Source organism: Staurois parvus, unplaced genomic scaffold (genome assembly GCF_062004578.1).
Source record: "Staurois parvus isolate SC_StPar_1 unplaced genomic scaffold, SC_StPar_1.0 ptg000850l, whole genome shotgun sequence".
Taxonomy (NCBI): Eukaryota; Metazoa; Chordata; class Amphibia; order Anura; family Ranidae; genus Staurois; species Staurois parvus.
The window spans coordinates 1839866-1865474 of NW_028318646.1; positions in this window are offsets into that span (position 1 = coordinate 1839866).

Here is a 25609-nt window from a genome sequence, read left to right on the forward strand (position 1 = left end):
AAAAGAAAATAAAATGTATAATCCTATGCCCACAGTTGATACAGAGGAAGGCAACCCCTCCCCCCAGCAATCATGATCCAATTTGCTCAAGCATGGGAAAAAATTCCTTCCTGATCCCTCCAGTGGCAATTGGATGTTCCTTGGATCAATTTTACCATTTTACCTATAAATGTTAGTATTATGTAGGAAAGAATAAAGGCCTTTTTTAAAGCAATCCACTGAGCTGGCTTGAACCTACTCTTGAGGGAGTTTATTCCACATTTTCACAGACCTTACTGTGAAGAAACATTTCCGTATTTGGAGACTAAATCTTTTTTCCTCCAGAGTGCTCCCTTGTCCTCTGTGCTGACCTAAGGGTGAATAACTCTAGACCGAGTTCACTATATGAACCACTGATGTGTTTATACATGTTGATCATATCCCCCTTAATCTCCTCTTCTCAAGAGAGAATAAATTCAGTTCCTCTAATCTTTCCTCATAGCTGAGCTCCTCCATGAGTCTTATCAGTTTGGTTGCCCTTCTCTGTACTTTCTCCAGTTCCCCAATGTTCTTTTTCTGAATTGGTTGCCAAAACTGAACTGCATATTCCAGATGAGGTATTACTAATGATTTGTACCGGGGTAAAATGATATCTCTCTCTCTGGAGTATTATTAAGCTTATGATTTACCAGAGCTCCCAGATCCTTCTCCGCCATTGATTCCCCCAGTTGTACTCCCCCTAGTATGTATGATGCGTACATATTCTTAGCCCCCAAGTTCATAACTTTACATTTATCAACATTAAACCTCATTTGCCACATAGTTGCCCAATTAAACAGTGCATTGAGGTTGGCTTGTAAGTTGGAGATATGCTGTAAGGACGTTATTCCACTGCACAGCTTGGTGTCATCTGCAAAGACTGAAACTCTATTTTTAATCTCAGACCCTATACCGTTTATAAATATATTAAAAAGTAAGGGTCCCAACACTGAACCTTGGGGTACACCACTAACAACCCTAGACCATTTAGAGTATGAATCATTAACCACTACTCTCTGAATATGATCTTTTAGCCAGTTTTCTATCCATTTACATACTGATTTTTCAAGCCTGTAGACTTTACCTTACACATTAGCGGTGTGCTGTGTGCTTAACTGCTTCAAATGCTTTTGTAAAATCCAAGTATACCACGTCCACCGCCACCCCTCTGTCCAAGGTTTTGCTCACTCCCTCATAAAAAGAAATCAGATTTGTTTCACAACTTCTGTCTTTCATGAATCCATGCTGTCTGTTCTTAAAATATTTTTTCCAGCAAGAACTCGTCTATGTGGTCTTTTATTAAACTCTCCAGTATCTTCCCAGCTATAGAAGTTAAACTAACAGGTTTATAATTACTTGGTAAAGATTTTGATCCCTTTTTAAATATAGGCACCAGATTGGCCTTACACCAAGTACTATGGTACTAAGCCAGTCATTAAAAAATCCCTAAAAATTATAAACAATGGCTTTGAAATAGCAGAGCTCAATTCTTTAAGGACCCTTGGGTTTATGCCATCTGGTCCAGGTGCTTTATTCTCTCTAAATATTTCTGGATCATATCAGTTGTGAGCCAATGTGGATCATCTGGGGCTGTGTCAATACCATGCTCATTATGGGCAAGTGCTCCCTCATGCTCCTTTGTACACACAGAGCTGAAGAAGGTATTACATAAATTTGCCTTCTCTTTGTCCCCAGTCACCCACTCTAGATTATTGTGTAAAGGGCCTACATGCTCGGGGCTGACCTTTTTACTATTAATATATTTGATAAATTTTTGGGGTTTGTCCTGCTACCTTTTTGCAATCTGCCATTCGTTTTCAGTTTTTGTGGCCTTGATTTCCTTTTTAGATATTCTGTTATATTCTTTGTAATGTTTAAATGATGATAGCATTCCTTCATTTTTATATTTAATAAAAGCTCTTTTCCTATTATTTATAGCTTTGTTTACTTTTGCCATAAGCCACATAGGTTTAATTTTTAGCCTTTTAAACTTGTTGCCCATGGGAATATATTTTGCAGTGTGTTCACATACCATTTCTGTGTTGTGTTTATCGATGCCAATATTTCCTTCCAGTCTAAGTCTTGGAAAGCAGCTCTCAGCCAATGTACAAAACACAAAATGTTTGGCTTTTTTTTGATGTTTTAAATATATACAGGTTAGGTTTTGGGGTGTTTTGTGTTTGTATAATCCTTTCATGTCACTGTGCCTTGCATTTCAGTGTACTAAAATGTAGCTTGTTCCTTCCCCTCCTTATAGTCCCCCATGGTGAACAGTAATCATATAATGTTGTGATAGAATCACTTAATCCAGAACTACTCTGAGCACAGGCTCCTTGATGATGTTCCCCAGAAAGTGGGATCAAGACTTCCTGGACTTAAAGGAAATGAGTAAATTATGCTGATTGTTGTTCAACCCAGGTGACTGGTAAAATGTAGCAGTGGAGAAATAGTACTATGGGGAAAAGCTCCAGATTGAAAGTAAATATTGTAGCAAAAGCTGTTTTTTTTATTTTTACAGATTTAAAATAGCTTTAAACATAATAATGGATTTCCACTTTAGGCAAGGAGAGGTATCCTCCAAATTGTTTTTCATATAATAACTATTTCCCTTTCTATGTTATGAAATTGAGGAAGTCTCTATATCGAAGAATGGGGTAAACCCTCTGCTTATGGGGTTCGTTTATCTCAATACTCATAGAGGAAGTGTTGGTACTCAGCAAGAAAATACCCTACCCTTGTCAGACCTTGTTAATACATTGTAAAGACCAGTGGTGAACCCGTCTAAATAGGCTGCCTTTTATTTATATTTTTTTAGCAATGAGGATATTGTACTGAGTGAAAGGAAAGATGAAATTATTGAGCAGTTGGTGGCCCCCAAGGCACACAAGAAGGTGATACTGGAACTCATCCATGGGCATTTGTTGGGCAGTGGTTGGGGTTTTGAGAAAACCTCTTAAATAGTTTTACAACGTTTTTTCTGGCCTTGAGTAAAAAAAGAAATTGATAATTAAAATTTCCATGGTCTTTGTTAGCCTACATATAAGTCTTCCTGGGGTCATCTACATATTCTAGCATTATGGATCATGCTACCCGTTACTCTTAAGAAAATTATCTACGCAGTACATCTTTAGAATATGGCCACACAATTGTTATAGGTGTTCAGCCAAATTAGGGTTCCCAAGGAGATCCTTGCAGACAGGGCACCTTATGTATGTTACAAATAACCAAAGAGTCGTGCAAATAGTTTAAAGTGACTAATCTGAGGGGTCATGTCCAAGATGGTGACAGGAGCAAATGCATAGACTAGGAGATCTGCTTCCCAACTTGCTTTCAACCATATTTTCATCCCTTTGTTGCCACTTCCATCTGATCTTGAGTCAGGCCGTTTTTCCTGATGACTAGAGGGAAATATACCTCTAATATATAATATAATCACTTACGGCTATACTTCTTTCTTGGCTGAAATGGTAGGAAAGCCTCCTTCCTCACATTCCAATATACAGCCTCAGACTGAGGACCAGGATGAAAGGACCTCTACACAATCTTATCTGAAGATGGTGATTCAGGCCATCATCAGCTGCCAAACATATCCAATAACTAAAATCTTCAAACCTATGTTGGCCTTATCAGAGAAGATCTTTATAGGTTACATATTTGTATAACTACTGATCATTTAATGCAGTACAGGGCTTCCTCCACACCAAACATATTAAATATAAAATGTTCTTCCCAAGTAGGCTGTGAGTGCAGGATGGAAAAACCTTCTGATTTTTAACTTTTCCAGAGGAGACACCTACATGGCTGGACACAATCCAGAATCAAAGTTACTAATTCTCTACTGCTGTACCCTCCAGTTTACCTTTTGCCTGAGTTCTGGGCTTCATACCCTCTTCCTGAGACTTTGAGGTACACAGAATATAAAAAGTTAAACTGTAAGTCTATTATATTGAGTTACTAAAACTGGATAGTGCATATATGGTGCAGATGTGCATGGTAGCCAATCAGCTTCTAACTTCAGCTTATTCAAATAAAAACACAAACTAATTAGAAGGCTATTGGTTTCTATGCAGCGTAGCAACAGAATTAATAAATCGGACACAATTTTTATGCTCCCACCTTTGAATTCAGTGGCCCTTCCAATATATCCTTTCTGATATGTTATCCTACCTATATGCTGAGGAATGCATTGGGGTCACTTTCCCACTTCTTGTTTTTACTTTCCTGCAGTGGCCTATGCCTACCTGTCCATATGGCCTTCAGTGTTACTATCACATACCTGGTGTTAGAGGCCAATGGAGAGAGGGCTTCCCTTGCGGCTAAGTTCCAGACTCCCCTGAGAGTGGGACAGCAGGAGTCAGGCCCAAAGTGGCACAGGTTGCCTGTAGGAGTGCTCGTTAGTGGTCCACCCAGGAGCACAGCTGATGCACTGAGATGGGATCTGCAGACAGGTGGTGCCTGTGCGAGGTATGCAAGCCTTCCGGGAAACAGAGGATCACAGGATAGCCAGTTCAAAGCCGAGGTCAGGTACCAGGTGGAAATCAGAGCAGACATAGTCAGACAAGATAGCCGAGGTCATACACAGAGGAGCAAAGAGGGAATATTCATTAGCCATGCCGAGGTCAGATCAGGGGTTAAGTAGACAGGTCCAAGAGCAAGCCGAGTCGGTGTCAGGAACTCACAGATCACAATAGCACAGGAAACAGGAACAAGGTACTGGGAAGCCAGAGATCAACCAGCACCTGAGAGTAGGGCAGGGCTTCCTTATAAAGGCCGTTTGGAGCCAAATTTGAGCTGATATGAACTTCTGCGGCCATGCAAGGTACTGGCAGGGGTGCCAGGTCTCCTAACACCTCTGCCTAGGACAGAGCCCTGACAGTTGCCTATCCATGAACCACTGTTATAATTTTCCTCTTCTCCCCCTCCTTCCCCTTCTCTTCTCCTCCTCTCTCCTTCACTTCCCTCCTCCCCCCTTCCTCCCTCCCTACTTCCCTCTCTCCATCCATCCCTCCAACCCTTTCTCTCTCCAATATCCCCTCTTTGCTTCCTTCCTTTACTCTTTTCCCTTCCTTCCCTTACACTCCTTTTTTTGATTGGACACTATTAAAGTCTACCATATACCGTAGGTAATACAATGAAATAGAAAATGTAGCTGACAGAAAAGCGTGTAAAAACTGACAAACAAGGCCAAACACGTTACCAGTGCTGCCAAAGTACAGAAAGAGAAAGAAATGGCTAAATCCATTAATCAAGTAGACAAAACCATGTTAGGTACATCAGTGATAAGAATAAAAAATACAATGGGATCACAAAAAACTAAAAATGGAGTGCAACACCTGTGTTGAGGGAGACCTGGATGTAGCAAACCATTTAAACAATTACTTCTGTTCAATATTCTCTGAAATAAATGACAATAAAAAAAAACAAGTTGGGAGATCATATTGGTTCTAGCAATCAAGATTCATTTTCAGGATATTTATAGACAGAGGTATCAGAGTAACTGTCTCAGTTAAAGTTATGGGTCCTGATGGTATACATTCCAGAGTTCTAAGAGACTTCTAGATATAATTGTTAGACCAAGTGATCTTTCTAGTCATTCTTTTCTAGTGGGGGAAATTCCCCATGACCGGGGGATAGCTGATATGAAAACATAGAAAAATGATGGCAGAAAAAAAAGATCAAGATCAAGTGGTCTATTGAGACACATTATTTCTTTCTTTCTTTATAATGTATAGATCTATTTTTGTGCCAAGCATGTTTGAATCCACTTGTTCTCTGACCCACTGCCTCTGCTGGAAGTCTTTTCTAAGCATCAACTATTCTTTCTGTTAAAGAACAATCTTGGATATTACAGAAAGATAGGTTGTTTAATATTGTACTTATCCATAAGAAGGATAGTATGAAAAAAAACTGGCAACTACAGGCCAGTAAAATCAACATCTCTTGTAGTTAAATTAAATAAATAATGCCTAAAAAGAAGGATCATTGATCATTTAAAAAGACATAACTTGCCGAACTCAAATCAGCATGGCTTTACTGAGGGCAGGTTATGTCATAGTAATTTCATTGACTTGTTTGATTATATTGAAAATGTTTTGGACCAGGGTGGTGCTGTGGACACAATCCTGATTTCAGCAAAGCATTTAAAACAATTCAATATAATGATATCATAATATAGTTGTACAATATAGGATTTAACCTTTGCATGGTTCATTGGATATGCAGCTGACTAAGTGTGAGATATCAGAGTATGGTTGTAAATGAGGTTCATTTAGAACAGAGACCAGTTAGTTGTGGTGTACCATAAGGCTCTGTACTAGGCCCTGTTCTATTTAAATGTTAAGATCACCTGTAAGGAAAATAAATAATAACTGTACATATTTTTAGCAGGAAAATGAATGTGCACTTATTATTTTTTCCCACAGGAGCCTGAAAAACATAAGATTATGTGTACAATGTCAGGCACCTGCAGACACATCCTTCAGCTTTCTGCCTAGTTAGAAAGCTGCAGGAAATGGTGGTGAACTATGAGTGCACTCATAGTACATTGAGTACTACAAGTCTATATACTACAGTGACAGATGGGACTAGTTTGCTCATTCACAGATCTCTGTGAATGAATGATGCAGCTGTGTGGATCTCATCCAGTTTTAAATGTGACAACAGCTGCAGGGAAAAGAAACCCCTGCCCCTTGTCACGGGAGGGGGGCCAGCACCCAAGGGCAAGGGAGGGATGCTAGAACGTGTTACACCCTAAATATGGATGAAACATTTAACATGTTCTAAAAATGAACTTATCCTTTAAGCTGTTTGTAAGATGATACTTTTTGCTGATGACACAAAAGTGTGCAGTAGGGTTGATACTCCTGGGAGTATCTATAACATGGAATATGATTTGGCATTGTTGAAATAAGTAGTGAAAATGTTCGATGTTTCGAAATGCAATTATTACATGAACCTCCCTAGCGGTCTGATTATGTCAATATTTCTGTACTCAAAGCAGTACATTTTTTTGCATGGAAATATGTTGTCTTTTTATTGTAGGCCTGTAATTCTTCGGAATAACTCACTGAAATCTGTCCGAACAAGAGTCTAGTAAACATCCCGGGTATGATAAAATTTGAAACACAAAATCATAATTTATAATATAATAAATAATCATAAAAATAATATAATAATAATAATAATATTAAAAAATTTAATTCAAAAATGTAATCAAACCAAAAACACTGAAATTTGAAATAGAGTGCAGCGTTCGCACATCGCTGAGCTTAGTCGCAAAATCGTTTTCAGTGTCTAATAATGAATTTCCCCATGAATCATTATCACTCAATTCTGCAAGTGGTTCTAATTTAGTATCGCTTTTCTCTAGCTGGCCTAAAATTGCTTTTGACATAAAGGGACACCTTTTGGACGCCATGGACTTTTCTCAGTTTCCAGGCAGAAAGAACAGTAAAAATTATTAGGATTTATATAGCGCCGACATTTGCTCAGCGCTTTACAATATAAAGGGAGACATTACAGTTACAATACAATTTGGTACAAGAGGAAACAGAGGGCCCTGCTCGATAGAGCTTGCAATCTAAGATACTGAGATCCCTCCAATCACACCGAGATCTATCCAATAACAGAGATCCCTCCAATCACAGAGCTCTCTGCAATAATACAGATAACTTTCTAATCACAGAGATCCCTCAAATCACAGAGATCCTTCCATTCACACAGAGATCCCTACAATCATACTGAGATAAATAAAAATAAAAATGCAGGCAGGGCACAGGGCAAAGCACTCAGGACAAAATGTATGTGAAATGCTTTGATACAGTAATGTAATACTATCAGATTTTAGTGTATTGAGTGAATGTCACATTTTTACATTTCTGAATTTCCTGCCGGTTCCGTCCCTGTACGTCCCGACGCTCACAGGGAACGGAGCCCGGAAGACGGAGGACATGGCCGGGGATGCTGCAGGGGGAACATCGCGGGAGTGCAGGACAAGGTAAGTGCTGGAGGGATCCCTGAGCAATGTTGCAGGGTAATCCCGAGTGTAGCTCGGGGTTACCGCTTCTGGTACTAAAAGTTAACCCCAAGCTACACTCGGGAATACCGCCAGGGGGGTTAATAAAGTAATAATGTAATGTAGAATAATGCACTTAAGGAATAACAATCCCTTGATTACAGGGGAACAATGTTGGTAAGAAGGAAAAATGTTTACAGGTATTTATTTCAGATGACTGCAAAATAAGCAAACAGGTGTATCACTAGAGAAAGCACCAGCCGGAGGAAGGAGGTCTTGAATCCCCATATACTGTTAGACCTAATTTAGTATACTGTGTCCAGTTCTGGAAATCTCACTTACAAAAGGTCTGGGGAATAAAACATATCTGTAGGAAATTCAGGAATCTATATTTAGAGTTTTGAGGAAAGAAAAGAAAGGAGAGACATGAATGAGACCTTTAAATACAATAATGATGTGAAAAAAAGTTCAACAGGGTTGCATTTTCAGCATGAAACTATAATCAAGAACATGGGGATCTCATAGTTTCAAGAGGAAGGTTAAAAACTAATCTTAGAAAGAATTGTTTTACTGAAAGAGTATTTAATTTTTAGATCAGACTTCCAGCAGAGGTAGTGAGTCAGACAATAGTAGGTGGATTCAAATATTATTGGGAAAAACATAGAGCTATACTCAGAAAAAAAGTTAGAAAGGAAAAAAAAGAGATCTTTTTCCTGCTGTCACCCTTCTATGCTTGAAATTCATTTTCCCCTAATTTATAATAGTTAAGGAAAGAGAATGTCAATGTGTACATTTCAACTTCATCACCAGTGGGACTGCAGAAATTTAATACAAAGTATTTTAATCAACAAATTTAACTCTATCTTCCAGCACTGCCCTATCTACTTAGCTAAAACGTTCTTCAAAACATTAACTGCATCCGGACTCTGAATTTCTTTCATATGGGCTGACCCTAAACCACGATTAGTCAATTCCACCCTTCAATTCTCAACATCCAGAGGTAGATTACCGCTGCCTAATTTTCAATGGTATTATTGGGCTACTGTACTAGTAGCATTCTGTTGGTGTTTTTTTTCTAATCTTCTGATACTTCAGTGGTTGATTTAGTACCTCTAAATATTAGGATTTTATGCTGTGTTGAGCAATTTAATGTTTCATAGTTACATAGTTAATCTGTGAGTTACATAGTTAATCAAGTTCAACCAATGTAGAGAAAAAAAAGAAACACACAAATAGAAAACCTCCATATACACAATCCTATACTCATAGTTAATCCAGAGAAAGGCAAAAAAAAACAATAAAGCATGATCCAATTTGCTCCAGCAGGGGAAAAAACTCCTTCCTTATTCCCCAAGAGGCAATTGGATATTCCCTGGATCACCTTTAAAGGCCCTTCAAGGCCCTTACCACAGCTATGGTCACTGTCCTTAAAATGTGGAAAATAGCCAAACAAAAACATGTCTGCCCTGACCACCTTCGTCTCTACACCCCTTACCCCAGCTGTAGGCTGTCCCTGGTCCACAACTATACTGTCGGTTCATTATAACAAAAAAGCCCTGACACACATTATAATAAATGTGATCCTTCTTATTTTTTATACCATGATTTATCCACAATTTATCACACAGCGGATCCTCTCTGCCCTAAATGTTTGACAGAACCTGAATTAACTATGGAAATTTTAGCTGCTAGAAACATTAAAAAATGTGTCTTTGTGAGCTGAAAAGAGCCATTGACTTTCACACTTGTTGGTGATGTCTGACTGTAGATTTCTGGGTCCTTGAGAATCTAATGTTGGCTACCTGATGATCTGGCCTAGGAGATAAAGCTGCAGAGAAGCTACATAGCTAAATATAAACATTCACTTGCTGCACAGAGAAAACCTTAACACGCTGAATCTGGTGGCAAGCTACATCTGGTAGCACGCGATGTTGGCAAGTGACACATTGAATCTGGTGGCAGGTGATGGTGGCAAGTGGCATGCTGCATCTAGTGAAAGGTGACAATGGCAAGTGACATACAGCATCTGGTGTCAGGTGATGGTGGCAAGTGATGCGTTTCATATGGTGGTAAGTGACAGTGGCAAGTGACATGCAGCATCTGGTGGTAGGTGGCATGGTAAGAGGCACGCAGCATCTAGTGGTAGGTGACAGTGGCAAGTGACAGGCTGCATCTGGTGGTAGATAACTGTGCCAAGTGAAACACATCATCTATTGGCAGATGACAGTGCCAAGTGACACTCAGCATCTTGTGGCAGGTGACAGTGGCAAGTGACATGCAGCATCTGGTGGCAGGCGGTGGTTGCAAGTGACACTCTGCATCTGGTGGCAGGTGATGGGACAAGTGACACTCTGCATCTAGTGGCAGGGGACAGTGGCAAATGACTTACTACATCTATTGCCAGGTGATGATGGCAAGTGACACCCTGCACCTGGTGGCAGATGATGCTGGCAAGTTACTCACTGCATCTGGTAACAGGAGATGGTGAAAAGTGACATGCTGCACCTGGTGGCGAGTGACATGGCAAGCTACATCTTGTAGCAGGCGATGTTGGCAAGTGACACACTGAATCTGGTGGCAGGTGATGGTGGCAAGGGACACGCTGCATCTAGTGGCAGGTGAAAATGGCAAGTGACAAGCAACATCTGGTGGCAAGTGACATGTTGCATCTGGTGGCAAGTGACATGCAACATCTGGTGGCAGGTGACAGTGACAAGTGGTATGCTGCATCTGGTGGAAGGTGACAGTGACATGCTGCATCTGGTGGCAGGTGACAGTGACAAGTGTTATGCTGCATCTGGTGGAAGGTGACAGTGACATGCTGCATCTGGTGGCAGGTGACAGTGACAAGTGTTATGCTGCATCTGGTGGAAGGTGACAGTGGCAAGTGACATGCTGCATCTGGTGGAAGGTGATGTTGGAAAGTGCCATGCAGCATCTAGTGGCAGGTGGTGATGGCAAGTGACATGCAGCATCTAGTGGTGGGTGACAGTGGCAAATGACATGCTGCATCTGGTGGCAGGACATGGTGGCAAGTGACATGCTGCATCTGGTGGCAGGTGACAGGGGCAAGTGACATGCTATTTCTGGTAGCAGGTGATGGGGGCAAGTGACATGCTGTATCTGGTGGCAGGGGACATTGGCAAATGACACACTACATCTGTTACCAGGTGGCAGTGGCAAGTGACACACTGCACCAGGTGGCAGATGATGGTGGCAAGTGACTTGCTGCATCTGGTAGCAGATGATGGCGGCAAGTGACATGCTACATCTGGTGGCAGGTGATGGTGGCAAGTGACACACAGCATCTAGTGGCAGGTGACGATGGCAAGTGCCACGCTGCATCTGGTGACAGGCAACAGTGGAAAGTGACATACTGGATATAATGGCAGGCGATAGTGGAAAGTTACATGCTGCATCTGAAGGTAGGTGATGGTGGCAAGTGCCAAGCAACATCTGGTGGCAGGCACCGGGGGCAAGTGACACGCTACATCTGGTGGCAGGCTACAGTGAAAAATTACAAGCTCTGAGCTCCCACAGATTCTGCATTATGGTGAGTTGAATAATTTAATTATGTATTTCATGTAATAATAGAAATAATGTGCTTCAATCATCCTGACACTAGATCAACCATGGTGTTGGGATGAATGAAGCACTAACACCAGCTATTCCCCTAACAAACACCAGCCTCCCCCCGGTCCTTGGCAACATTTTCTTCCATGAAAATTGTCCCTGGTGTCAAAAAGGTTGGGGACCACTGCCTCAGGAAATTCTGGAAGTGGCCAAAGAGACATTTAAAGGGGAGAATACACTTCACAAAATTCTAATTGAACACATTTCACAAATACAGTAGAATTTCAGTAGTAATGGCAAATAAAAAGAAACAATTAGCTCATGCCCTGGTAGCCCAATAAAAATTTTTACTTTCTCACCTTTTGACATATTGCTGGTGGTGATGCCCACAGTTGAGAGCAAGTTCCTTGCTAAATGAAAGAATCCCTTTTAAGTGACTCAGAAATTTGTGAAAGCTAATTACAAAATAAACAAACCAGGAAAAACAAAACCTGAACAAATTTACCATGTACAATATTAATACCCCTGAAAGACAGATTGTCACTAGCTACACAATCTGCCCCAATAGCTTTTCATGTAAGTGCTGCGCCCCCTCAAGCTCCTGAATTGAAAATCACTAATATGCTGTCTAGTTTCCAAGATCAGGAGAGTTTCTGGTAAATAAACAAACAGAAACATTTCTTTCAGAATTGCCTGGCCAGAGATCAGCAATACAACATAACATTATTACTAAGCTTGGGGTGCTGGTGAAACTCAAGTCACAAAATTCCCTGAAAGAAGTTTGTGATGAAGTTAAGATGGTTCCCCCACCGGAGCAAATTAGAGCAAACTGAACCATGCTTTATAGGGATTTTTTTTCCTCTGGAGCAACTAGAAGTATAAGGTTCTGTATGTGGTGTCGTTTTTATTATTTATTTTCTCCGTTAGTTCAAATACGTACATTTATGACTTTTTTCAGTTTGATTACCTATGTAACAATGTAATACAATAAAAGCCATTTGTAAATAAATACCTCCAAAACAAAATACAATGTTTTGAAGGGAAACTTTGTATCACAAAATTGGAGGGGACAGCAGCTAAAAGTGATTGATTATCAACCACAAAATAAAGACAAAAGAGACATTATCAACAATAATAATAATAATAATAATAATAATAATAATAATAATAAAAAAACAGAGAAAGCAAAGGTATTGATTGGCCAAAGAGCTAACTAGATTGTCTTTCTGTCTGTCTGTATTCTTTCCTGCAGCAGCTTTCTATACACTCCCACTATGGCTGACCAGTGCCCCCATTTTTTAATAAGAGGGTAATGTATCCAAAAGCATCTTTAACCTCCCTGGCAGTATTCCCGAGTCAAGGTAAAGTTTCAGTACCACAAGCGGTAACCCCGCTTACCATGCGGCGCTGCTCCGCGATCCCTCAATCACTTACCTTGTCCTGCGCTCCCACGATGTCCCTCCTGCAGTGTCCCTGGCAATGTAATCCGGCGATGCCGGCATCTGTCATCTGGGTTCTGTTCCCTGCGAGCGTTGGCATGCACGGGGGACGGAACGGCGGGAAATTTGAAAATGACAAAAAGTGACATTCACTAAAACCACTAAAATCACATAGTATAACATTACTGTATCAAAGCATTTCACATACATTTTGTCCCGAGTGCTTTGTCCTGTGCCCTGCCTGCATTTTTACTGTTCTTGTTGCTTGGAACCTGAGAAACGTCCATGGCGTCCAAAAAGCGTCCCTTTAGGTCAAAATCAGTTTTAGACCAGCTAGAGAACAGCGATAGTAAATCAGAATCACTTTCAGAATTGAGTGATGATTCGTGGGGAAATTCGTCATCAGACACTGAAAACAATTTTGCGACTTTGCTCAGTGATGTGTGAACTTGGTGCTCTATTTCAAATTTCAGTGTTTTTGGCTTGATTATATTATTGAATTAAATGTATTATTATTATATTATTATTTTTTATGATCATTTATTAAATTATAATTTATGATTTCGTGTTTCAAGTTTTATCATACCCGGGATGTTTACTAGACTCTTGTTCGGACAGATTTCAGTGAGTTATTCCTAAGAATTACAGGCCTACAATATAAAACGCCAAATTTCCATGCAAAATAATAGTACCGCTTTCAGCACCAAAAATCTGAAATAATCATACCGCCAGGGAGGTTAATTCCCAGTCTATCTAGCAGAACCTTATTTAGTATATCATCTGTATTTGAAATGAGCCTATATTTTCTAATATGAAGTTCTCCACTTTACCTCCATTCTAACGCTTTCTTTATTTCTTAGCCATAAAATTCTCTCCCACTCCTCCCTGATTACATTCTTCTTATATCTTTTTTCATATTTTTTTCCTTAAATTGTATGCTGTTTGTGCAAACATTGTTTCTGCAGTACAATTTCTCTTTAACCTTAGACATACTTGCTACTGTTTGTTGATTGTTATTGTTATTGGTATTGTTGATCCACTTTTTATAGTGGCAACTGCACCAATACGGTCTGAGTTTAATAAGTATACTGATCACATCAGATGAAATGTTAGATCATCAGATGCAATTTTTCTCTTATTAGGTATGCCAGCTATAACTATGATGCCAACAACACAAATTCTAGTGACGTGCAAAGAGGTGACTGTGACCTTAGTCTTGGGCAAGCTGGTAATCACATTGAGCAACCCTGTCTGGGTTCTACAATCCCAGTAGCAAGTCCATGGCTCCCATTTAACGCAAGTCCCTTTGACGTTTATGCCAAAAACATCCAAGTGTGGCTTCTGTCCCCCAAGTCTGTCAAGATAGAAAGAAACAGCACAAAATATCTACTTCGCCTTAATGTAGAGAAAGTTCTTTTCCAAGGAGGACATGACATAAACAGGAAAATATTTGTTCTTAGAGATTTACCTGGAATTTCCTGGTGGTATTAGTAGTCTTCTACTATCCTTGGTGATAGCTGCTACTCTAGGTGTTGTTATGCAAAGTAACCTGGAAAAAACAGTGATAAATCATCAAATTATGGTGGACTGAGTAGAGGAGGATTAAGTAGAGGAGGATGAAAGAAGAAAGGATTTCCCTTGATGGCAACTTTTACCTGATTACAGTGTTGGTATTTCAAATGCCAAAGTTGTCTGTTTAAAAAGCAGGCCTACCGCTGCATAATTTCACTTTTTTAGGGATACATCTCTGTTGGAGGCATAATGGTTTATTTACTAAAATAGTGAAGGCTTTTCACCTAACAATGTAAACATTTACTATGTTACTCATAGGAGTTGCTACACCCCAGCACTTGGGGCATGTGCCCCGAGTCTCCTGCCTGGTGCCACATGTCTAGTGACATCTCTGTCTGCATAGGAGCATTCTGACCACCCAGTGTTTTTGGCGCTAACTATGCTCTCTATCTATGTAAAACAATGTTGTATACAGATCAGCTTTCAAACAATCTGTACAATAAGCTGCAAAAGGCACTGATAACTGAACACCAATATTTTAAGAGGCACTGTCCATCACTATTTAAGTGAGCCATTAAGCGCTGACATCACTTTTTAAGGGGGTACTCACCAACAGCTACCATTTTAAGTTATACTGACTGCTATTATTTTGAGTGGCACATACCTCTAAGCATTAAGGGGGGCACTCACCAACAACTGCCAACACAGGGGAACACTAACTCCTGACCACTGCACTTTGGTGTGGGACTTTGTGCTGTATATTACATACTTTTCAACATAGTGTTCATCGTCTCCTCAGTTGCTGGTTGCTAACTAGTCCTCAAATGTTTGAACAAGTTCTTCTCAGATTTAATTATATGCTTAAATTATTTGTGCAGTGGAAGCAATGTTTTGTTTTGTTTTATATGATAATTTGCCTTCAGGTTTATGTGCATCTGAGTGACTCTTGCCTGTGGCAGTGTAATTAATGTGAGTACAAGGACTGTGGTAAATGTGAAGTGTATACAATGAATAGACCCACCCCCATTTAACCACTCCCATTGTTTGACAAAACAAAAGTCACGCCTGGAGTTTCACCCCTGAGTATGCCCAAGATTCCCCCAGATCTTTCAAAATCCTAGCAATGCCCCGCTTTGAATTTGAAATCATGTGAGTGTCAAACTGAAGGAAAAACAGTGTTTTTGGTAGCACATGATTGGGCATTCAAAGTAAAAACAGTCTTACTTTATTCTCTATCAGTTTGAAAAGTAATCATAGTTGATTTATAAAAGGATTTGAAAATGTTCACACAATAAATTGTCTGAAGATTCACATCAATTAACCTTTCATTTGAAAAGCAAATAGCTGTTTATCTTTTTTTTCTGCTCATGATTGGATAATTGAATTGAATATATGCATAATTTATTGTGTGATCATTCTCAAACTCATTGACATGTCATCCTCAAATTTTCTAAAGTTTAAATTCACTTTGATAGGTGAATAACTTTGACTCTCTTAGTAAATCAACACAATGTGGCTGATAGCAGAGCCACGCTTTGAAGGTTTTTTGCAACAAAGCTGAAAAGCCTCTCTTTTTTTCTCTAAAAGTAATATATATATATATATATATATATATATACACACACTGTATAATATATAAATATGGAAAAGAATGAGAGAATTTTACTAATAGTAGTTAAGGAAGACTACAGAGAAGAGTAAAGAGTTTAGATTGGCTTGTTACAGTTCAAAGTCTGACAATGTAAACATTTTCTTCTTTTGTGTTACAAATATTTAGCTGAAAATTATTTGTGCATTTTGGACCTGTTTTGTTCAAAACTTGTACCTAGCTAATGTTTAATTCATGCACATGCAATCTACAATCAAGTATATATATATATTTTTTTTTTAGTCAGTTTTCTTTTTTTCTTTTGAAAGACACATAAAACAAAACATGATTTTGCTATATCACACAAGCAGTAATGTAGGTGAAAATTTATATTGTCCTACTGCACAAAGATATATTGTAGTCTATAATAGTTTCCTCAGTTTTGTCTTGAGTTAAACACAAAATCATGGCTGTATCTTTCACTTGGACGTATTTTGTTTCATGGCTCTTAAAAGCTGTGCTGACTTTTATGAGATTATTTGGGCAGTGATTATTTTTGTTGAGAAATGTGTGCTTTATCCATCTCATTCATCTGCGGCTACAATATTTCTGTTTGTCAGAATGCCACCATCCTTGATAAATGACTGAAGACTGTCTGCAACACTTTATTAAAAAGAAATAACAATTTTTGTATGCACCCTTCACAATGTAAAATGGGGACTATGAATCAAAGGACACTGCCTGTCTGTGCCTGATAAATGCATCGTTTACAAGCTGAGGAGTTATTTAGGACTGGCTATTAATTTAAATCACATTTATCTTCCTGGAGTGGGGGGAGGTTGCTGTGATAGGGCTGTGAATGACCAATGGTGCAGCTAAACGCACATTATTTATTGCTGCTGCCTGAGAGCACTGCACAATATGTTTTAAAAAAGTGGCAATTACCATGGTTAATGTAGTCATGGCAGTAACAAATTCATTTCTCTATGAGGTAACATGTATTGAACATATAGAAATATAAAAATTTAAAAGGAAAGCGAAAAGATGGTAAAGAATCTTATAGCAATTCAAACTTCTAAAAGTCTCCAGTTTAAATATGAATTTTATAATGTAATTTCCAGAAACAGTTAAAGACATTTCTATTTGATACAGAGATTTGTACACTAGAAGTTTGGCTCAAAATATACTGTACATTTCCCTATAATACTGGAGAACATTAAAGCTGCTATCAGCATGACTGGAGGCCCACACTCTTTCTGCTCACCAGCCATGGAGACACCTTCCTGGGAAATGGGTACACTCATACTAGTAGAGTGGTATGATGATTGTTAATAATATTTAATTCAGAGTGCAACTGTTAGAACATGAAGTATACAGAAAAGCAGTTGTCTTTTACCTTTTGTAAAGATAAAAGTCATCATTGTAGTTGATGCCTACGGGCAGAAAAGGGTATACATGATTCCTATAGCTGCAAAATGAAAAGAACATATATTTAGCTCTTCTCATAAGCCACTTTAACACCACAAGAAGCTTTGGTAAACAATATACATATATTTTTTGTTATCTGTTTTTTTCCTTGTGATTTATGTTCTGACAACATGTCCTTTTGTTTATCTAAAGACTGTTTGTGCATTTCACTACAGAATTCTCAAGGAACTAGAGTTGAATTCTGGTCAGCCATGGCAAGAGGAGACATGGAAAGATGGAGGGAAGGCTTAACAACCAGCCAAACAGAGATCACTCTAAGCAGACTTTTTTAAATAAGTTAACAACAATACTTTTTAAAATAAATTAACAATAAAACAGAAAGGAGGAGAGGTGTAGCAGTGGGATTTTTGTTCTGGAAGAAAAAATAATGTGTAGAGGAAAACATACTTGATTTGTTTAGAAAACAAAGGATGGAGGTGCGACCTTTTTAAACATATGTCACCACACAGAAAAATCCTGTTTTACAAGTAAAAATTGTTAGATGTTAATTGCATTCATTTGATGACAGTGAAAATGATTGAGTTCAAGTGGCTAAAATTTCCAAATTATATTTACTGTATATTTTCATGGAAAATACTCAATGTGAGAAGAAATGTGTATATTAATCTATGTTCCTCATAAGATAACTTCTTGAAAACATAAGAGAATGAAACACTCTGATAACCTTTGGAAAAAAAAAAATCTTTATTTGTTTTTTTTTTAATTTTGGTTGAATTGGATGGACTTGTGTATTTTTTCATCTTGACTAACAATGTAACTATGTGACACGAATGAGATTCCCATAACAGGCTTATGTATTAATTACTATTTACATTCAAATTATTTATATGTGTCATGTTTCATTTAACATGCAGCAGTGGACATTTTAATAATCTTTATTTAAAATATTTTAAGTCCACCTGTGTTCAGACTATAGATATATTCGTAGCCTCCCTAGTGGTCGGATTATGTCAGTATTTCTGTGCTCAAAGCGGTCCATTTTTTTGCATGGAAATATGTATTTTTTTTATTGTAGGCCTGTAATTTTTAGGAATAACTCACTGAAATCTGTCCGAACAAGAGTCTAGTAAACATCCCGGGTATGTTACAATTTGAAACACGAAATCATAAATTATAATTTATTAAATAATCATAAAAAATAATAATACATTTAATTCAATAATATAATCAAACCAAAAACACTGAAATTTGAAATATAGTGCCAAGTTCACACATCACTGAGCAAAGTCGCAAAATCGTTTTCAGTGTCTGATGACGAATTTCCCCACAAATCATTATCACTCAATTCTGCAAGTGGTTCTAATTTACTATCGCTGTTCTCTAGCTGGTCAAAAATCGCTTTTGACCTAAAGGGACGCTTTTTGGACGCCATGGACATTTCTCAGTTTCAAGGCAGAAAGAACAGTACAAATGCAGGCAGGGGACAGGACAAAGCACTCGGGACAAAATGTATGTGAAATGGTTTGATACAGTAATGTTTTACTATGTGATTTTAGTGTATTTAGTGAATGTCACTTTTTGTCATTTTTAAATTTCCCACCAGTTCCGTCCCCCTACGTCCTGACGTCACAGGGAACGGAACCAGGAAGACGGATGCCAGCATTGGCCAGAGGACATTGCTGGGGACGCTGCAGGGGGGACATCGCGGGAGCGCAGGACAAGGTAAGTGCAGAAGAGATCCCGGAGCAACGCTGCACGGTATTCCCGAGTGTAGCTCAGGGTTACCGCTTGTGGTGCTGAAACTTTACCCCCAGCTACAATTGGGAATACCTCCAGGGAGGTTAAAAAAGTACTATATTGTATCTGATCACCACAAACCAAAAACACTATTTAGTTCTTTTTTATTATTCAAAGCAAATTCACCCATCCATCCATGTCTCCATGCTTTATTTGCTGGTATATCCACAACTCATTATACATTAGTGAGATGGTCAGTGGGAAGAATGTTCTTTACACTTGTGGTTATTGGGAAGAATTACCCCCTTACAGATAGCTAAAAAGATCAATGGTGTTAGTGGGAACGTATCTGAGTGTCAGAAATTGCTCATTGCTCAAGGAACCCCTGGTTGAGAAACTCTGCTTTAAAGTCATATTTGCTGTGATATTTGACAAAGTCATTGCTATATCTTTTGACAGGTCTGTTGTGTCTTGTTAGAGAATAGCCATTGTCTTGAGAGTGTCATTCTGGTGTCCATCTGTCAAACCTTCAAATTGATGACACCCATCTCCTAACAGCTCAAGTTCCACACCTTTGTAAGTATACTTGTGCTGTATATTCCTAATCCAATTCTGCCTTGTGAATATTTGCACCAAAGATATCTCTAACACTATTTGTGAAAAAATAAATTATCCATAATACATATGGCATATATTCTAACAAAGGAATAGACCATTGTGATATGCATGTACATTGTATTATGTTTGGAATGATTGGTAAGATTTTTGCAGAAAATGATGTATATGCTTGTAAAGTCTCTGAAAATCTGGCAAAATAATTGGGCAAAATAATATTTTACAACATGTAATGGGGTGGATTTACTAAATGTAATGGGGTGGATTTACTAAATGTATTGGGGTGGATTTACTAAAGACACATAGACTGAGCACTTTTTAAGTGCAATTGCTCCAGAGCTTAGTAAATGAGGGGGAGCTCTGCTGACTTATATTATTGGGTATCCTTTGTAAAGTGAAGCTTTACCTTATTTACTAAGCTCTGTAGCAACTTGCAAAGTGCACTGTCTATTTGCCTCAAAGTAGAACTAATGACATAATTTTGTTTTTCATTTGGATAGTGTAAGGGAGGGTTATAACCCGCCATTTTTTTGCCATTTGGAAGATTTCCCTTCACTTCTTGCCTCATAGCCAAAACAGGAAGTGAGAGGAAATCTCTACATATTAAATGAATACCTTGGGACTCCCAGGTCACCAGAACCAGTGTCTCCATTGGAAAATTTCCCCTCTATTACTTTTCTGGGAACAAACCAAAATGTGGGATTTTCTTTTACTTCCACTTTCAAAGATAATGGTAAGCAGCACAAATATAGAGGGTGAATCTCCCTAACAGAGACACAGACAGCATAAAAAACATGACAGGGGTTCTATAGTCATACTTTAAGTAAATCAACCCCGATGATTCTGTGTTTTTCCATATTTAGATTTCTATGCATTACTGTTGAGAGAAATGATCCAAAAAGGTAGAGACTTCTCCAAATTGGCTATTACATTTTTACATTCCTTAACCATTAGCCGTCCAGCCTATAGCCATTTGGCAGCGGCAAAAATGTATCCGCTTTCCGGGTGCACGCCATTTGGCTCCCGCACATGCGCAGTTTGCGAGGTTGCAGAGCCGCGCAGCGGCGCGATCTGTCACCGGCCATGTACCTCGGACACGGCCGATGACAGATCTTAGTACCGGCCCCCATTGCTGGTACCATGTGACCTGCTGTGACCAATCACAGCAGGTCACATGACAGTTGTATACAATGGATGGCTTCATTCATGCCATCCATTGTATACTAGTGCCTAGCTGCGAATGGTCACAGCAGGTCACATGCACATGTCATGTGATTAGCTGTGGCCAAATCACATCTAAGCACAAAAAAAACAAAAACCTGAATGAATCGATTTCATTCAGGTAAATGCTTGCTTATAGCAAAGTAATTCTTTGATATAAGCAAATTGTGTAAAAAAAAACAAAAAACTGATCACTTCCCCAAAGTAGTACAATGTTACTATGGTAACATTGTACTACTTTGGTCATATTAAAATATGAAAAAAAATCTTAAAAAAAAATAAAAGAAAATGTAATAAAAAATTAAAAATAATAATAAAAAAAAAATATATACTTTTTTTTTTCATACTGTCACCAGTCAGTGTCCCTGATCACCGCCATGCAAGTTATATGATGACGCTGTACTGCACTGGTGACAGTATGTAAAAAAAAATTGTGAAAATAATTTTTTTAACTTTTTCATTTTCCGAAAAATTATGACAAAAAAATACAACTTCAAAAAACTCGCCATGCCTCTTATAAAGTACGTCCGACTGTCTACTCTGCAAAAAGGGGTCATTTGGGGGATATCTGTACTGTTCTGACATTCTTGGACCTCAAGAAATTAGATTGGCTGTCAGTACTTCAGGATTGATCAATTTTCAGATCTATACCATAGTTTGTGAACTCTATAACTTTCCTACAAACTAAATGTAGACATGTAAGACATGTAGCAGAATACATCTCGGCCTAAATTTATGAAGAACAATTATTTATTTGTAAACTTTTATAACAGAAACAAAGAAAAACGTGTTTTTTTCAAAATTTTTGGTCTTTTTTTGTTAATTTAGCAAAAAATAAAAACCCCAGCGGTGATTAAATACCACCAAAAGAAAGCTCTAGTTGTGTGAAAAAAATGATAAAATTTTAGTTTGGGTACAATGTTGTATGACCGCGCAATTGTCATTCAAAGTGTGAGAGCGCTGAAACCTGAAAAATGGCCTGGGCAGGAAGGTGTAAAATTGCCCGGTATTGAATTGGTTAAATATCTTATGCCTGGACCACTGCTTTTTTAGCTTATGCATTTAATTTTTTATTTCCTTTTGTGAATTGACTTTTCATGCGGTATTTACCAAGTGTTTTGCAGTAAATACTGCAAAACAGCATAGTGAATTGACAATTTCAGGTTTGCATGCAATATTTAGGGAAAATGTATCAGGACACCTAAATATTGCATGCGATCTGCTTTAGTGAATGGAGATGCTATTGAGTAAACCAACAACAATTATGACAAAAAGCAAAATAAAAAAATACATACATTTTTAAACATCAATAATGTTGAAAAATAATAGACAAATCAAGCTGATATTTATTTATTGTTTATGTCTGGCTTCAGATCGACACTGCACACTTTCAGTTCAGGGAATTGTTACAATTATACAATTAGGAAGCCCAGATTTTGTATAATCATTCAAGGTAAGGTGTGACGGGAGTGACTTTGAGTGGTGGGGAGATCCCTGTCTCAGCCTCCCATATCCCTCTTATGTATAAGTCACCCTGTGCCTCTTAGGGGTACAGGGTGAAATGTTCTAATATTGATGTGGGAGTTGTTCATTGTTTACTGCCACGTGGTCCAATTGCTCTATTGTATCTTGCTTGCTAGCAAACTATTATGGGATATATGTGTTTGTACTTGCTTGGTGGGGGGGTGTTTGCGGCAGCCCTTCCCTCTGATGGGAAGGCCTGCTGATGTGTTTCCTGGGTATTTCTCCACTCTGTGTATATACTGTATTTTGTATCTATGTTAAAATAAAGCAGTCTATTTCCTGTCTTTCATACGAGTCTGGTGCTGTCTCATCTTGTATGGTCAGCGGTGGTGTCCGTGGATCTGTGTTCGGACAGGGAAGCGGGAGTCTAACAAAAATACCCAAGTGCGGCCTGGGTCCAGTTCCATTACATTGGTGGCAAGCGGTGGGATTGTACTTCCAAGCTGTGAACACGTCCAAACCACCACCGGGATTCAAGATCAGGAAAGGAGACGTCGGTCACCCCAGTGGAGATATGGTCCTGGCATCAGAGTTCCCAGGGCTGCTGCAGACTGTTCTTGCAACATACCCCAGGACTGTGTCTACGGATCAGTATCTGGAGCTCAGGCAGCGGATTTGGGAGGTGCTTTGGAGAGGAGCCCTCCAGATTGCTGGTATGGACAAGGGCAAGTGCTATCCAACCCCAGGGGAATGGGCCAGGGACCATCGGAAGTTACGGACGCCGTTCCTGGGAGAGCGACCCCAGGAGCAATGGGTGATTGATTGAGTTGGACAGGCTGGTGCAGCAGGAGATAGAGCTGGAGAACCGATATCGGGCTGGTGCAGCAGGAATATTTAGGGGTGACAACAGAATGCTTTCCTGAGGGATATGACTTTGGTGGCCCTGGATTCCTGTGGGAGAGCCTTACAGATCATTTTGTGTTTGGCGATGAAGGAGAACCTACCCTGGAGGAGTTGCAAGAAGACAGAGAGGCTATGTTCGGTCTCACAGGGGTCTCAGAGCTTGAACCAGATCTGGAATACCTACTGAAGAAAGAACGTCATCTGGAAAGGGCATACAGGCAACTGCTAAAACATGTTCGGCAGCATGCCCAAGAATCGGCAGTGGAAATTTCAGAGACTGGGGATTTGATAGACTTCTCTGCTGAGGAAAAACAACCTGGTAAGCCTCTATTAGAAGAGCTGGCAACAGGGCCAAATATTACTGAACTCTGTCTAGCACTGGTAACATCTTCTGAGTTTCACGGACAGGAGATGGGGAACCCCTATCCCCAGACACCAGGTCCAGAGACTGGAGATTTGATTGACATTTCTGCGGAGGAGGAACCAGCCGGCACGCCTCCAGCAGAAGAGCTGGCACCAGGGAATGGCGTGGTTGACCTCTGCTCACAACAATCAGCATCGCAGGAGCTACAGGAAGGGGATGCAATCGGCACCTCACAACGGCAGCTTGTGCTGATGTCTAGAGATGAGCGAATCGAACTTGGCGAAGTAGAATTCGTTTCGAATATTAGGAAAAATTCGATTCGCGCCGAAAATTAGCAAACTTCGGATGCACAAATCGAATTTTCCCCGATCGGCCGATTTTCATCCCTTCTACAGCCGGCAAAAAGTGTCCCTGCAGAGAGCTCCGCTATTTCTGACAGTTCTCTGACAGTTCCTTCACATTTACAGCGGTTGAAACATTGTATCTATTTGTTTCCATTTAGGATACAGATGTTTTTATTCGGAAACAAATAGATACAATGTTTCAACCGCTGTAAATGTGAAGGAACTGTCAGAGAACTGTCAGAAATAGCGGAGCTCTCTGCAGATACACTTTTTGCTGGACTGGAATTCTTCTTATTTTCATCCTACTTCTTCTTCTTCTTCTTTTTCTTCTTCTTCTTCTTCTTTTCATTCTTCTTCTTCTTCATCCTCATCCTCTTCTTCTTCTTCTTCATACTCATCCTCTTCTTCTTCTTCTTCTTCATCCTCATCCTCTTCCTCTTTTTCTTCTTCATCCTCATCCTCTTCTTCATCCTCATTCTCTTCTTCTTCATCCTCATCCTCCTCTTCTTCTTCTTCTTCTTCATCATCCTATTCTTCTTCTTCTTCTTCTTCTTCTTCTTCTTCTTCTTCTTCCTCACCATCATCCTCTTCTTCTTCTTCATCCTCATCCTCTTCTTCATCCTCATCCTCTTCTTCTTCTTCTTCTTCTTCTTCATCCTCATCCTCTTCTTCTTCTTCTTCTTCTTCTTCCTCATCCTCATCCTCTTCTTCTTCTTCTTCTTCTTCATCTTCATCCTCTTCTTCCTCCTCATCCTCATCCTCTTCTTCTTCTTCACCCTCATCCTCTTCTTCTTCTTCTTCTTCTTCTTCTTCTTCTTCTTCTTCTTCCTCATCCTCTTCTTCTTCTTCTTCTTCTTCTTCTTCTTCTTCTTCATCATCCTCATCCTCTTCTTCTTCTTCATCATCCTCATCCACTTCTTCTTTTTCTTCTTCATCATCCTCATCCTCATCCTCTTCTTCTTCATCCTCATCCTCTTCTTCTTCATCATCCTCATCCTCTTCTTCTTCTTCATCCTCATCCTCTTCTTCTTTTTCTGCTTCTTCATCCTCATCCTCATCCTCTTCTTCTTCTTCATCCTCATCTTCTTCTTCTTCTTCTTCTTCATCCTCATCCTCTTCTTCTTTTTCTTCATCCTCATCTTCTTCTTCTTTTTCTTCATCCTCATCTTCTTCTTCATCCTCATCCTCATCTTCTTCTTCATCCTCATCCTCTTCTTCTTCATCCTCATCCTCATCTTCTTCTTCATCCTCATTCTCTTCTTCTTCATCCTCATCCTCCTCTTCTTCTTCATCCTCATCCTCCTCCTCTTCTTCTTCTTCTTCTTCATCCTCATCCTCTTCTTCTTCTTCTTCTTCTTCTTCTTCTTCATCCTCATCCTCTTCATCCTC